We start from the raw sequence: 15,286 nt of genomic DNA, 5'->3' as shown, positions 1-15,286 counted from the left end.
ATGAAAGAGAAACCCCATTAACAGCTGAAACCAGATACTTTCAATTGTTGTAAAAATGCCCATCTCGATGGAATAATGATGACATTTACCTGTAATCACTAACTGGGAGCCATTTCCGAATATTCGGCTGAAGTTCTGGTAATTGCGGATTGCACAGTAATATATTCCAGAATCATTTCTCCGGGTATCCGCAATGAGCAGTGAAGAACAACGCGTTTTGTTAGAAATCTCGCTGGAGAACCTCCCCTCCGCTTTCATGTACTTGCCCGCCCTGTAAACCAGCTTCATGTCGTTTCGCTCCCTCTGTCTGTACCAGTGGATGACTCCTGCTACTGCCCTCTCCGTGTGGCAGCTCAGTTTAGCACGACTCCCCGTAGCCAATGACTGAACCGGGGGAGACTGGGTCAAGATGGGTTGAGATATAAGAACTGAGCAAGAGAGAAATAAACAAGGGTCACCTCAGGCTATGGTGCAGCTCGTCTCCCCGCAATCACACACCCTCTCTCCTGAAGCTAGCCTCCGACGAATACACACTGATAGCGAGGAAGCACAATTATTAAAATGATATATAGTTCATGCCGAAAAATCCCGCGCAATCATTTGCTTGTGCCGTTTTATTCTTGTTTTTCCAAGGGCACAGTCCGAATCCATAAAGCAGTAACTCTGGTTTAATCACTGGGATACACAAATGGGAACAGTTTGAAGTTAATAACTTAATATTTTGTTCAAGAGATTATAACTCACTCTAATGATCCACTTGAAACTCTGTCCTCTTCTCAATCGCCAATAATGTCGACAGAGCCAAATCACATATTTGATCCTATGGGAGGTTACATTTCGGATTAATTCCATTTATTCTTCCTGACGGATGCACAGTTTCCACGTTGTTGACTATATTCGTTCTATTTTTACATCGAACTTGATAACTTAATTGCATCTCATAGACACGCGCAGTGCTTTCGGAGGCCATCCGGCACTTCAGGATGCTGGCACTTTGAGAGATCGATTCAGTTGTCCCCTACTCTGCCCCCTGCCCCTTCCCGCATATCCCTGCAAATGCTTCCCTTTAGATTATTTATCCAATTTCCCTTTTGAATGTTCCTATTGAATCTCCTTCTGCCGCCTTTTCAGGCAGCACCTTCCAGATCACAACAACTCGCTTAATTCAAGAAAAAGCCTTCTCGTCCCCCTCCGCCCCCACCCCCTCTTTTTTTTTGACGATTCTCTTCTGTCTGTGTCCCTCTGATTGCCTGGCCTCCTGCCAATGTAAACAGTTTCACCTTATTCACTCTATCCCAACCCTTCTCCACTCAATATGAACATGTTAAGATATCTTACCCTGGAAGAGATGGGACAATGCATACACAACGAGGAACCTCATTGCCCGTGACTTGAGACAGTCAGACTATGAGCCCCTGATCCGAATCTTACTCAGAACTCGTTCTCCTTTCGGTGTGAAGGAGGTGTGAAATATGCAGACTGAATTCCGTTCTGTGTTTATTCATAGATACACGATAGGGGTTGAAATATTGTGCCGAGGTAGAGAGCTCTCTGCGGTTTTCCTGTTTATTGCAGGTCCAAGAGTTGTCACGCACTCATCATCTGCTTTAGAAAATACAGCAGGTTTGTACTCACATCAGTTAGACCACACTTGCAGTACAGAACACAGCTCTATATATTCTAGAAAGGATACAGAGACACTGGAATAGGTAGAGACAATGTTACACAAGGATGATATGAGAACTGGGAGCTTAAAAATATAAGGAAAGAATGAACCAGATGGAGCACTTTAAGCTAAAAAAGAAGATTGATTGGTGACCTGGTCCAGGTCTTTAAAATTATGAGATGGTTCATTTAGACAGACTGAAGAAAGATAATTCTACTTCTGCAGGATTTGAACAATATTGGCCATCAATAAGTCCAAACGGGAAGCCCAGAGAATTCAAAATTAAAGGTCTCCATTTAAAGACAAAGATGAGGAGTAATTTTTCACCCAAAGGGTCGTTGGAGTGTGGAATTCTCCTCCCCAGAAAGGAGACATAGCTTGCCCTTTGAATTTGTTCAAGGCCGTGTTAGGCAGGTTTTTGTTCGGCAAGGGAGCCAAGGCCTATGGGCGGATACAGGAAAGTGGATTCGAGACGACTACCAGATCCGCCATTATCTTATTGAATAGTGTAATAGGCTCGAAAGGCCCAATGCCCTGTACCTGTGTCCCTATGGCCCTATGTAACGTGGGGCCATTAATCAGAGTTAAATCCAGTCTGGTATTCAGGAAAAACGTCTTTACTTGGGCGTTGGGGGGAATGTTAAACCCTCTCCCACAGGGAATGGATGAGGCTACTGCAGAGTTGCTTTTAAGTGGGAAGCTGGGTAAACACATGCGGAAGAAGGGAATGCAAGGGTATGCTGTGCGGCTGAGATGAAGAAGGGGTAGGAGGAGGCTCGTGTGGAGCATAAACACGAGCACGAGCACTCGGCTCGAATGGCCTGTTTCTTTGCAAATTCTATGTAACTCTGCAAACATTAACATCAAAGGAGCTTAACAGCTATTTCAAAGTGATAACTGTGCAGTGAATTTTCCATTGAACTGCTGTAAACGCGCTTAGAGCACAATACAAAGTGCAACATGTATTATTGTTTGATACTCTCTTCACGTGTTCAATCAATAAGTCATTGGTAAATAGGATTCTACAATGAATTCAGAACACTGAATTCAGATCAATCATCAATGGCGTGTTATATTAGAGAATAATTCAGTCGAACCCCTACTCAATGAGGCATAACAGAAAGGAGGACGATGCATGGGAACTTTAAGGGGTGGAACTGAATTCGAAAGAGATTCGTTCATTTAGATTCTCGATAAGTGCAGTCAGTGACCGTGCTTGTTCCATTATAATTCCACTTTCGGTCCCTGCGTAATTTATGATATAGAGAATGAGATACTATTAATTAAAATTCAAATCGATGCACATACATTTTAAATTGATCCACATACATTTTAGCAATATATTCCAGTCCCTGTCTTAACAAGATTTTATCACGAAACTTGTACAGCCTGTTTACAGAATAGTCTATAATGAGTACAATCACATAACACTCTGAATTCCTGGCGTTCACCTTCCAAACAGCGACCTTTACAAACTTCAGTTACAACGAAAGCAGATACACAGGAACACCACCAAGTGCAGATTGCCCACCAAGGCAATCACCATTCTGGCTTGAAAAATACCGCAATTCCTTCACTGTCACTAGGTAAAAATCCTGTAACTCCTTAACAAACAGCACTGTGGGTGTACCTGCACCACATGGACTGCAGCAGTTCAAGAATTCAGCTTACCGTCACTATCGGAAGGGTCAATTACGGATGCCTTGCCAGCGGCTCTGACATGCCCAGAGTTCATTAATCTTCGACTGCTATATTCAGAAACCATCCATACAATTAGTATCCTGTGACCCAGGTCCCACCCGCACCCCTCCCCACTTGCCCCCACCCGCACACCCCACCTCCTCCCGAACGACAACCCAGTAAAGTTATTTGTAAACATGCTGCCTCTTGACCGCTGTGACGCACAGACGGTGACCACAGTAAGTCAAATGCATGTGGCAATCACCAGGGCGCCTCACCCAATATAATGTCATGCTTTCAATAGCATAGTTCGTCATGTTTCCACCGCATCTGAAAGTGGAGCTACTGACTGGGACTGAGCTCAGGTCGGTCTGCGGGCACTCCGCCTGCAATACCAAATTGGTGAGAGCGAAAACAGGGAGAACTCACCGCGTCAAGATATCCAAGGGACTTTATCTACGACACTTGTTTTCCAAGTGCTGCGGGTTGGTGGAGAGAAAGAAGCGGATGAGAATTGTAAACTGGAATCTGCCAGAATCAGTGTTAACTAAGCTTAAAATGTTACCCAGTGACCAGGTGAAGGGATTTGACCTGATCCTGTGAGTTTATTCATTTGTCCATCTTATAACACGAAGAAAATCAAACGAGAGATTTAATCGAACCAAGGATAGTTAAATATAATGATGTGACTTTTCTTAAATTAAACGCGATGTCTTTCAAAGGGGTTGCTTCCTGCCCCTCAATAACCAGTGATAATGTAACTATAATCTTTCTACTTACAGAATCCTGGTACGAGTGAGGCGGACGGAACCAACAGCATTAGAAATCACGTCATGGTATCGATCGGAACCCGGAGAACCGGCGGCCTCTCTACTTATATCGTTCAACTGGGCTCTCCAAACAAACATTGGACTAAGAGCGTGTATTCCCTAAAGCAGCAGAGACAGGGGCAGGTGAGTTGTTGATCTGTTCAATGGAGGTTTTTTTTATTCATAGGATCAGCTGAAGGAATTCAATAGATTCTAAGAATCTGCCTCCTAATTAAGCACTTCCACGGGACAAACAGATCACAATGGATACATATAAAGATATTTGTGAGTGTGTGGTCGTGTGTGTGTGTGTGTGTGTGTGTGAGTGCGTGTGCACATGAGAGAGTGCGTGTGGGTGTGTTTTTGTGTGTGTCTGTGTGTGTCTGTGAATGCGTGTGTGTGAGTTATTGTCTGTGTAAACGTGTGTTCGTGTGTATGACTGTTCATACATATATGTGTGCTCGTGTGCATATATGTGTTTGCGTTTATATCTGTACATGTTTGTGTGCGCATGAGTTTATATATGTGCGTGTGCATTTATCTCTATATACAATGTATGTTATAATAATATTTATGTACGTATGCGTTTATGTGTGTATACCATTTATTAAAAATCGCATTCAATAATTTGAAATACATTAGAGATGTCCTCTGTCCGAGAAGGAGACTTCGCCTTGTGAGCACGTTCTGGGCTCGCCTTAAGATCCTGTGTGACATCTTAATGTCATAGAGTGATACAGCACAGAAAAAGGATATTCAGTTAATCCCACCTTTTCTCAATAATCCGGTTACATGCTCCCGTTCATCATAGTCTATATGCTAATCCTGTTTCCCCCAGGGAAGTTATTATTTAATTTGTTTTCTCCATTCTTTCAGGCAGTGGATGAAGACCAGGTTTGAGATTCATTCCCTACATAATGGGTTTAGGAGCAGAAAACAGTGAAGAGATGATTTGAGAAGAGAAGAGAAGCGATGGGTGTGCAGGGACGTGGCCCTCGCTCAATTACCCCCGTTACCTTCCTCATTTCCCGGAATCTCCCTTATCAATCTGCATTTTCCTGGTAAAATCCAGTTTTAATCAATTTAGTTGATGTTATCAGCAGTCGGATTTAACATTAACCTCGTGTGTTGAAGCGACAGTGAAATTGGGTTAATATGGAATTGCTCGGGTTGAACCCGCATCAGGCAGATAGCACATGGAAATTAATCTCTGACGGTGGCAGGACAAGTTGAGGTGGCGGATAAAAGAAATTTGGAGACCGTGACTTAATTAAAAAAGGAAACAAATAGGAGAGGAATTTGCACTTTATAAAGCTCTGGTCGGACCCCAGCTGGATTATTGGCTCTAATTCTGGTCGCCAGATGAAGGAAAGATGCCAGGGGCTTGGAGAGTGTGCAGAGGACATTCGCCAATATATGGCCCGGGATGAGGGATTTCAGTTAAGGTGGAGAGGCTGGGGAATCGGAAATCGTTCTCCTGAGAGCAGAAAAGGTTAACAGAAAATTTAGCACTGTTGTCCGAAATTATAAATGGTTTTGATAGAGTAAATACGGAGCAACTGCTTCTACAGGCAGAGAACCAAAATGGGAAACATGCTGAGTTTTCTTTACACAAATAGCTGCCACAGAAACGATGTGTGGAACTGCCTCCCTGTCGATTGATTCATTCTATGAATCTATAATTCAGTTTCCAGGTAGACATCGGTATATTTTCATACTGATACATTATAATTTTGGAACAACCCTGACAGTGTTGTCCGCCAATTGATCTCAATTCGAAAAAGAATTGCTTAATTTATTTCTTTCTGTGCGTCCACTCGACGCTACCTGTCGCACTGGCTGTTTGAGGCACCGAGTTTTAACTGAGCCACGTTTCCCATGAGAGGATCCCAGAAAATAATGATTTGACTGAGCAGCAGTTTCTAATTGTTTTGTCTCTGTGGGATGGTGCATTCCGACCCTAAATGTTGTCAGAATGGTGGCGGCGATCCCAGTTCTATTCTTGATCCTCATTTTCATTGGGACACATAAAACCGGCAAATCAGTTGAGGATCAATGTTTATCAGGGACATGTTCATAATTGTTTGTCCAAAGTGATTCCCTTCTCGCAGTTTTAAATTGCTAATTACAGATTATTTTTTCAGAAGAACGAGACAAGGGATCCCACAATGAAAAGTGAACCACTACACCACATGAAAAGTTTATCCCGAACACACTCTCTACAACTAACACTCTGTTCAACCCAGTTCAAACCCAACACTGATTCCAATGATTAACGCTAAGATTTTCCAAGACCTACCACGATTGCTTCTAAAACCCCAGGGAAATTTCCTTCTCAACAATTTCTGGCGCCTGGGCAAGGATTTACAAAATCTCACACGGGCTTGATATTTTTGTTCGAATCCTGGTTAGTTTGAGAGAGAGAGAGAAGGCAAAAAGAGATGCGGAATGAATAACAAACGGGTCAGTTGGACTAAACATTTTGTGCTGATTAAATATTAAATGAGGGAAATTCAAGAGAATAATAAGTGCATTTCCCACCATCAAGATATTCTGAAATCACTCTCCGGCCTTTTGGACCCATATAAAAGGCCAATTATTGAGACTGCAGTAAAAGTATAGGCTGGAGTTCCTCAGGGCTAGGATTTTAGGACCCGGGCTTATCCTGATGTATATTACCACCCAAGTCATGGGTGTAATGGATACAACTTCAAATTAGCGATTGACACAAAACTTGGAAGTTTTGTTACCTTGAGGAGGACAGTGATAGGCTTCATGGCGCTAGAGAAAGGTTGGTGGAAGGGGCTGACAACTGGCAGGTTAAATTTAATGCACCGAAGTGTGAAATGACACGCTTTGTTTGGAAGAACGAGGAGAGGCAATATAAAACAAAGGATACGATTGTAAAAGGGGTGCAGGAACAGAATCATCTGGTTGTAAATGTGCTGAAATCATTTAAGCTAACAGAATACGTTGACGGAGTAGTTAATAAAGCGTAGGTTTCAGGTTCTTAATAATATAGGCATAGACTGCAAAGGCACAAAGTTGAAATAAACTTCCATAAAAATATTGAGTTCGGCCTCAGCTGGTGCATTGTGTCCCGCTCTGGCCACCACACTTTGGGACGGATGTGAAGGCTTTAGGGAGGATGCAGACAAGATTGTTGAGAAGGTTCCAGCGATGAAGAATTTCAGGTAAAATGTTAGTCTGGGGAAACTGGTGCTGTTTTCTTGGGAGAGGAGAAGTTTGCGAGGAGAGTTAATAGAGATATTCAAAATCATGAATTGTCTTGAGACAGTGGATAGGTAGAGACTATTGCCATTGGTGGAAAGGTCTGGAATGAGGAAATTGGATAATTGTGAGTTGGTAGAAAGAAAAATCAGTTTCTAGGGCTACGGGGAAAAGGCGGGTATGGGTAGAGGGTGAACTATGTGTATTCCTCTTTCAGAGACACTTGACGGACACAAGAGGCCGAATTGACTGCTTCTGTGCTGTAACCACCAGATGAGTCTAACATTGGCAATATTGTATCAGGCATGGCTACTGCGAAGTTGGGGGAGGCGGAGGCGGTTGGTTCGTGTACACTGTCCATCCCTTGTCATGTTGGGGAAATAATGCAATATTGGAGAAACAGCGGCGAATTGGGGAATATTAGCGTATTTGTCATTCAGTGTCTGTGATTGATTATAGCTTATCTAGACTGGTATAAAGTTTCAATTCATACCTACACCATTGTTGCACAGGTGAAAACCGTCAGACAGAGGCGAAGCGATACATCAGGGTTCAAAAGAGGTGAGCTTATATAGATGTTGGAATAATATAAGAAACTTCATTTTTGTGGTAAGGTGCAACGCACCCCATGCTGGACATTTCACGCGGTGAACAGCTGGTCACAATCTAGAGCAATTGAATTTGTGTCAAATCCTACTCAGCCCTCTAACTGGAATAATAACATATCCCTCGGCCCTCTCCCACTCTGATAATTCAAATAATAGGTTAATGTTCTAGGCTGAATATCTCCACCAGTCTTCATTGCGGATTCCCAGCAGTTTCTAGTTCAGATCTCCAGCTTTCTGCTTTTCTTTAAATTCTGTTTAACTCTGCATTCATTTACAGCATTAGAGCACAGCAGGGGAGGGATGCAGATAGTGATGCCGGAAACTTGTGAGGTTTCCATTTTGCTTTTATACAGTGTGCTTTGGTTTGTGTTAAAATTGAAACCAACATGTCAGAGCAATAGGGTGAGTGCAGTGTGTTTTGGCTGAAGTGATGACTTTGGAGCAAGGGTGTACATCACTGAAGCATTCTCTCGCCTCATATGTGGGCCTGATGTGGACAAATTGATATTAATTTATTGCCATGATAAGCCATTTATCATTGCAACATTTAAATAATAGGATGGTAGAATGTAATCCAGCTGGAATTTAGAATTTTTCCACCTGGATATTTGCATTTTCCTACATCCACGTTTGCACATCTTTGCAGCAAGATACCCGCATATTCCTGAAAATAGAGACTTATTTGTCGAAGCTTTTAACCTTGCACTCATCAGGACAATTCGCATGAGAATGCCAACGTCAGGGGGAAGAAAGAAACACCATCTGAGAAGAAAGTGTTGATTTATTGGCAAGTGGGATCTGATTTGTGGGGGCGTTGCCTTGGAGAAAGCTACAGTTGATGGTGACCAACAGTTAACTGCCAAGAATTGTTTGAAATTTTTGGCAGGCAGTTTGACTCTGATTGGCCAAAACATTGCCCTGATGAATGAACCAATGAATGGATGACGCTTATTTTGTGTAGCTGAAACAGGCACAATGTGTGTACAAGTCCTTTCTGGCTGCAAAGAATAGTTTCTCGTGCGTTAATATACGTAGATTCAAGTGCACGTAAATGTGCCCCACTCTGAGCCCAACTGACTATCTTAGATTGGTTGTCAGCATAATTCGTAGCACCCTGAGGATTCTTTAGCAAAGGTTGTCCGATCACGGGATGACTTTTAATTTTCGACACCGTGTTTTTTTTTAAACAGAATAGAATGCTGGTTGTTGCTGGAATCGCAACTGCAGTTTTATCGCAATATTTCAGTTTCACATTGCTGCAACAGAAAGCCACATATCTATCAAAGGAGAAAGTGATGGTGAATCAAACAGAACATTATGTTGCTGCACCAATCAGGACAGCGTGAACACGACACACAGGGGTGATGTCCAGGAAGCTCATGGGGGAATAATAATAATGGATCTGAAACAGTATGACCTCGATGATAATGACCAGTAGATCCGCCGTTGTCATGGCCACAAGGTAGCACGTGGTGCAGTTGGAGGCCACACTTTCTGCTGGACAGGGTCACAATCGTCACTAAATTAACTATAAAAAAACACAAGGGGAAAACATTGCACATTATTCATGAAACATTCTCCGAGACTCAGGCAGTAAACACGGGTGTCTGGTCAGATGGCAGGGAGTCTCAAAAACATCCTGAAATCTCCTCCGGCTGTCTCACGTCAATGTTTAACAGAGTAGGGAGAGCAGACAAGTAGCAGGCTGCATGCAGGAGGCATTATGGCATATACATTATTTTAATAAGGCTGGCAAATTCTATTGTAACCCAGTTTACCATTTTTCATTGGCCAGTTATGATTTCCACACCTCAGATTTGCAGGAGTTGAAAAGAGCTGAGGACAGCTATGGTGAATTCTCTCTCTCTCTCTCTCTCTCTCTCTCTCTCTCTCAAACACACACACACGCACACACACATGTATGAGAGTGTTATGTGTTTGAATGAATTTTCTTTCGAAGACACAGACAGGTCAAAGTCTCCTATATAGTAATGAATCTGTCCATCTCTCTCTCTCTCTCTCTTTCACTCCCTCACACACACACACATAGCCACACACACGTCGGCGTTTTCTATACGTTAAGGGGCATTTTCCCCTCTCTCTCTCACAAACGCACAGGTCAGAGTGTTCTCTATATATATACATTTTTTGTGCTCCCTCACACACGCAGGTACTGAGGATCGGAGCCCATCCGTCATTCTTCTCCCTCCTTCCTCGGAAGAGATAGACTCTGGCTCGGCCACTCTGTCCTGCCTGGTGAGTGGCTTTAAGCCGGGTTTCGTGCGGGTCCTCTGGAGTGTGGATGGTAAAGAGACAGACGGCGGGGTGAGGGCAAGCGTCGTGTCCCCGGACAGCGATCAAACCTACAGCCTCAGCAGTTACCTGAGAGTCCCGGCCACCGACTGGAAGAAGGGCTCCAGATATTCCTGCAGTGTCAGCCACGGCTCCCTGAACTCACCCCTTCTCAACACCATCAGCTTTAGCGATTGCTCACTCTGAGAGACTTTGGTTGGAGTTAGAGTTTCATTTATTCATGTTTCATGTAATTCCGTAGAAGATTCCAGGTGTGCAAAATGCGCCTCTGTTTTACTGCAATGTAGTGGCTGTGGCAATGTCAGGTTTTGGCGAACAACCCGAAGGTTGAATAAAATCGGAAGCGAGTGAAATGAGTGTCCGACTTTGTGACTCGAAATATCCTGTCGAATTGTCCCCAGTATCCTCTGTGTAAATACTCTTTGCATGTAGAATGGGGATAAATTCCCTTTTTAGACAACGACCATGTACTGTTTGTGAACAGAAGCTCTGAATAAACATGAAATACAGCCATGTAATTAGAGTTCTCCATCATTATACAACACTTAAAGGGACATTGAGTGGACCGATAGAGAATAATGGCAGCTCAGGCAATAATACATAGAATTACTTAAAAGAGAAATAGGGAAATATGTGTCTATGCGATCGGCCTCAACCGCTCCCTGGGGAGCGAATTCCACATTCTAACCACTCTCTGGTTTAATAAGTTTCTTCTGAATTCCCCATTGGATTTATTAATTTTAATGGTTTTGGACGTTGCCCCTTATCAGGAGAGCATCTTCTATCTTTTTACCTCTTCATTTCTTTCCCACAAATGCTCAAAATCCCTACATATCCTCCCGTAATAATCTCCAGTTCAGGGAAGCCAAACTATGTAACTCCCCCTCGTAATTTAAACCATGGACTCCCAGTAACACGATGGTTAATCTGGGCTGCGCCCCTTCCAATCGATGCTTTATGTAAGGAGGTGTCGGGAACTATACACAATCTTTCAGGTCCTGTAAGGTTTAAGAAGGGCGGGGGAAAGGACGACCACGTAACCACGGACCTCTCGGTGTAACGCCAGTTGTGGGGGAGTTTTTAGAATCTGTCATTAAGGATAAGGTGGATGGAGTCTTCATCAACATGAACTGAGCAGTGGTCGCCAGTATAGTTGTGTTAAAGGGAAATCCTGTTTGGCTGATGTGATTGTAATTCTGAAGGAGATCACTGATCAGACAATGGGATTTCCATGGAAGTTTCTCCTTACTCTCCGTCCGTCTATATTTCTTTCTCTCTCTCTCTCTCTGTACTTCTCTCACTCTCTCCCCCCTCACCCCACGCCTCACATTCACCCCTTTCTCTCTCCCTCTCAATTTCTAACTCAATCTCTCCTTTCCTCTCTGTCTTCCTCTCCCCTTATCTCTCTCTCACTCTTTCTCTCTCTCTCTCTGACAAGTTGCGAGCATGCGCAGTAAGTACAATTAAAGCAGATTTAGAATACTGTTTCACAATTGTCATTCTCACACATCCAAAATGAGGAGAGAGAAAAAATTTAAACATCAGAGAAAGAGATGGTGAGAGAGATACAGCCCGAGAGGGTGAGCGAGAGACAGAGAGCTAGTGATGCAATCTCACTTTGTAATTTAAACCTTGCAATCCAGGCCTCATTCTGGCAAATCAGCGTTGCACTCAAACTGTCTACACTATCCTGGAGTGTCGGATTAATCCGGGTCAGTCACTTTCACCCGGATCAGGCTCAAGATTCACCTGTCTCACTCACTGAGACGCTCCTGTATCACATGCCTTATTGTCGTCGGATGCCGTGTTTGGGACAAGGGCAGGTACAAGGGATTAGAATGACTGCTCATGTGGAGGATAAGCACCATGAATCTATCAGAGAATCAGAACAGACCAGGAAGAATCAAACAAGGAAACTCGTGTTCAATTTGTGAGCCCTGCATTGTGGAATGATGAATGCAGTAGCAGAAGGGAGTGAATCATTCCATCCAGGAGATTTTCTTCCATTTCAAATTCATTTTTTCTTCGTTAGAGAAAACAGTATTTTAATTTACAACAGCTGAATGTGGGTTTTGATAAATTCCTGCTTTCAGGATCAGCCCAGTTTTCCAGATTTGAACACATTGTGAACAAGACTCACACCTTCAATTCAATGCTTAGCTGCTATCTTACCTTTTGAATTTTACAATCTCTTTGCTTCCTTCATGTGTCTGAAGAATTGGTATTTAGCCAGACAATGTGGAAGCTTTTAATAGTCTTGGGGCACTTACTGTAACCAGCTTATCTCAACGGGACATCATTGAATTTGCTATTAAATCAACCAAAAACCGGCATGTCCATTCAAACTGCCCCCATCTCCACTTTCTACAAAGTTAACTCACATTTCCACAATGCAGGAATTCTGAAGGAAAAATGTTTTTGACAAATTTCCCGAGTGCAATTGCTAACAGCTTTCAGGATGAAATTTTCAGGACAACAGCCCAAAATTGAATCGGAAAGAGATTGAAAGCAACACCGAAATGAAACTGCAGCTTTCTCTGTTCTATGCACCCACTTTAACATCGGACAATTTGTTTCATATTGCCTCTCCTCAGTCTAACATTCAAAATGGTTCATGACACATATCACAATATTCATGTTATCCTTCTATGAGTCTGTCCATTTCACCAGACTGACTATATCCTCCTGAAGTCTGCTACTATTCTCTTTCCTGTTCACTACATTGTCACTTTGGGAGACATCTGCAAACTGTGAAGTTATGCCCTGTGAACACAGGATGAGTTTATTCTTATATAACAGAAAAAACAGTGCCCCTGATATGAACCACTGGGGAATAGGATTCTGTACCTCCTCCAAATCTGAAACAACCATTATCGACTACACTGTGTTCTATCTCTGAGCCAATGTCACATATATTCCGCCACTGCCCCTTTAATCACTATTCAAGTATGAGACATCATCTCCTCCACAGGAAGATATCACAGACCTCTCCACTTCCACTGTACCAATAACATTCCCAGCACAGGTATAGCACAGGTTCGATACAGAGAAAAGCTCTGTCTGTCCAAACTATCCTGTGAAACTGTCCCAGGACAGGTACAGCATGAGATTAGATACAGAGTAAAGCTCCATCTAAACTGTCCCCATCCAACATTCTCAGGAGAGCTACAGCATGGGTTTCGATACAGTGTTAACCTCTCTGGATAAAACAATCACATGGCATTTGCAGCACAGCGTTAGATACAGAATGAATCTCCATCTACACTGTCCCCTTAAACACTCCCAGGGCTTTTTACAGCATGGGATTACATACAGGTAAAATTGCCACTAACCTGTGCACATCAAACACTCTCAGGCCAGGTACAGCGAAGGGTTAGAAGCAGCATAAAAGCTCTCTGAACTGCTCCCATCAAACACTCCCAGAACAGGTACAGCACAGGGTTAGATAAGAGTAAATATCACTCCACACTCTCCCTATCAAACACTCACAGGACAGGGACAGCACGGGTTAGATACAGAATATAGAGGGGAGGGGGGGAAATGAGGTTGTGTTTAATTTGAATTCTTTAGATGTCTTCACCAGGTAGGGCAGGAAGTCACAGGAGACTGGGAGATACTTCAGAAGACACGACAGACACAGATAGACCGACACACACACACACACAGACAGACAGACACAGTGACACACGCAGACGCACATAAACAGACACACTGACAGACACACATACACACTCACGGACACACACACACATACTGTACAATGCACTCTTCCGCCCTTTCTCTGTCACACTGAAAATATTTTCCCTTCATCTTCACATCCAATTTTGGATTCAAAGGGACAGGGAAAGGGAGAGGGTGAAAGAGAGAGAGAGAGAGAGACAGAGCGAGAAAGAAAGAGTGAGACAGGGTGAGAGAGAGAGCGAGAGAGAGAGAGGGCGAGAGAGAGAGTGAGAATGGCAGAGAGATGTGGTGAGAGGGAAAGGGAGGCAGAGAGACGGGACGAGGGATGTATAGACAGAGAGGGACAGGGAGACGGGGTGAGAGGGAAAGAGAGACAAAAAGACAGGGTGAAGGAGAGAAATAAAGAGAGGTGATTAAGTGACAAAAGAAGAGATGTGGTGACAGAGAGAGACCGATAGAGGGGAAGGTTTGATAGCTTAAGGAGTGAGGTGAGCTAGAGAGAGAAACAGAATTAAGAGGTTAGGGTGGCGGAGAAATGGGGCAGGAGAGAGATAGAAGGAACGAGACAGGAAGAGAGAGAGACAGCAGGAGTGAGAGAGGGGGAAGGGGCAAGAGGTAGGTAGAGACAGAGAGATATGCAAGAGAGAAAAAGGGGTGGGATGTGAGCTAAAGTTTGGGCAAGAGAGAGAGACACACACACAGGGACAGGGCAAGAGAGAGAAATAGAGAGAGAGAGAGACAGAGGCAGGGCGAAAGAGAGGAAATGTGTTGGATGAGAGAGAGAGAAATAAACGGACAGGGGAGAGAGAGAAGAGGGATGGCACGAGCGAGAGAGGGAGAGAAGGGGTGAGAGAAGACAAAGAGGTGCGGTGAGTAGTGAGAGAGAGAGAGTCAGGGAGGCGAGTCGAGAGAAGGTAAAAGATATAGTGAGAGACGGAGAAAGAGAGAGAGAGAGAAGACGAAATGGAGCAAGGACCACCCTCAGCATTTAAAATGCAGGAAGATCCCTGCTCCATCTTTAAAATGGAGGAGATCCCTTTTCAAACTTAAAATGAAGGGAGATCCCTTAACCAGGTTTGAAATGGAGGGTGATCCCTTCTACATCTTCAAAATAGAGGAAGATCCCTTTTCCATCTTAAAATGGAGATCGATCCCTTCTCCATCTTTAAAATGGAGGGAGATCCCTACTCCACCTTTATGATGGAGGGGGACCCCTTCTCCGATATAAAATGTTTCCCTGCGTGCTGAGCTTGACAGCATTTCCAAAATCCAACACACATTGCTCCCTGTATTGTGTA

At 43.5% G+C, this 15,286-nt stretch overlaps 1 long non-coding RNA gene and 1 pseudogene across 1 annotated transcript in view; one reads left to right on the top strand and one right to left on the bottom strand.

The window, feature by feature from the left end:
• LOC144672171 (uncharacterized) overlaps positions 1-15,286 on the top strand; it is a 312,256-nt gene that overhangs the window by 18,990 nt on the left and 277,980 nt on the right. The window lies entirely within an intron of this gene.
• The window catches only part of LOC144672184 (uncharacterized), a 42,490-nt pseudogene that overhangs the window by 12,629 nt on the left and 14,575 nt on the right, over positions 1-15,286 (bottom strand).

This window comes from Cetorhinus maximus, chromosome 36 (assembly GCF_964194155.1).
Source record: "Cetorhinus maximus chromosome 36, sCetMax3.hap1.1, whole genome shotgun sequence".
NCBI classification, from domain to species: Eukaryota; Metazoa; Chordata; class Chondrichthyes; order Lamniformes; family Cetorhinidae; genus Cetorhinus; species Cetorhinus maximus.
The sequence above is the reverse complement of the archived record's forward strand: the minus strand, read 5'-3'. Positions and strand labels throughout refer to the sequence as shown.